Here is a 1,427-nt window from a genome sequence, read left to right as displayed (position 1 = left end):
AACGTTTGTGGAACTGTGTTGTTTCCTGGTGCCGGGAAACAGAAATTGTTAATTTTTGTGAAGCCATTTTGGCAATTTTTTGAATTTTGCTATTGAAAAATTAAAAGAAAGGAATAAGAGAAAAATAGAAAGAAAGGAACAAGAGAAAATAAACAGAGAGAGAATAAAGAAACATGTAGATTTTAGAAGGGAGAAAAGGAAAGAAAAGGAGAAGAAAAGAAGAGAAGACGAAAAGAAGAAAAAAGAGAAAAAAAGGCACAGTAATAACGTACAGAGTAAGAAAAATCAGGAATTTCAAAAAGGTTCGAAGCGTTCAGAAAATTTCAGAAGTCGTGGTATATTGGTGCGATTTTTCATCAACGAAAGAGTCCAGTGAAATCCGTGAAAGTAGAGTTAGATATCCAGTGGTAATCTGGGTGGAATGCTGGTATGTAGATGAGGAGATATATATATATACATATATTCTTTTCTTTTATTCTCTTATTTGTTTCAGTCATTTGACTTCGGCCATGCTGGAGCACCACCTTTAGTCAAACAAATCGACCCCAGGACTTATTCTTTGTAAGCCTAGTGCTTATTGGAACGGGCCCTTTTGCCGAACGACTAAATTACGGGGACGTGAACACACCAACATTGGTTGTGAAGCGAGAGTGGGGGAGCAAATACAGATACACAAATATATATATATATATATATATATATATATATATATATATATATATATATATATATATATATATATATATATATATATATATATATATGGGTACAGGACGTCACCAACGGTGCAAATAACATGAAATACGTAAACAACAAGAACGTATTGGAAAACAGGACAAGTAAACACAGAAAGGATCCTTCATCAGTTGTCGGCTGTCTATCTAAGCCTCATTTCGACCATTCAAGAAAACAGTACAGAGAGTCGCCTCTTCTATCTTTTCTCTTTCCAAAAAATTATTTCTTCCAGCGTTCACTATTTTCCTCTCATTCTGGTCTAACGACCCTCCATGTTTGTTTTCGTTCGGTTTCCATGTATGTCTCCACTGTCGTCTTTTTGTTCCCAACTTTGACCTCCATAAATCCTAAATTTTATTTTAGAATTTATGGGAGCAACTGTCTTTGAAGGCTCATACTGTCGTTGAATGCTCGAAATGAGGAGTAGATAGACTGACAACAACTGATGAAGGGTGCTCGGGATTAAAATGATACTGGAGCGCATCGTAGGATGTAGTAATTCCTACAAAACCTCTTGGCAAACAATATTCTCTGTTTTTCCTTGTAGAACAAATGCAAGTAGATTTTTTTTGCTTCCCACTCTAGAGCAGCCAACATTTAATCGCTCGTGTGAGAAGCATAACCTTTCCAAGTGAAGTTCTACCACAGACAGTGTTTGACCCTGGGATTTACTGATAGACATTGCGAAGCTG

At 36.1% G+C, this 1,427-nt stretch overlaps 1 protein-coding gene across 1 annotated transcript in view; it reads right to left on the bottom strand.

The window, feature by feature from the left end:
* Positions 1-61, bottom strand: part of LOC106867699 (ganglioside GM2 activator) — a 66,877-nt gene extending 66,816 nt beyond the window's left edge. Inside the window, exon 1 of the mRNA XM_089355378.1 lies at positions 1-61. This exon is cut by the window's left edge and continues 169 nt beyond it. The gene's annotated coding sequence lies outside the window, so the exon portion shown is untranslated.
* Between the last annotated feature and the right edge of the window lie 1,366 nt (positions 62-1,427).

Source organism: Octopus bimaculoides, chromosome 7, assembly GCF_046866305.1.
Source record: "Octopus bimaculoides isolate indiv1 chromosome 7, ASM4686630v1, whole genome shotgun sequence".
Lineage (NCBI taxonomy): Eukaryota > Metazoa > Mollusca > Cephalopoda > Octopoda > Octopodidae > Octopus > Octopus bimaculoides.
The sequence above is the reverse complement of the archived record's forward strand: the minus strand, read 5'-3'. Positions and strand labels throughout refer to the sequence as shown.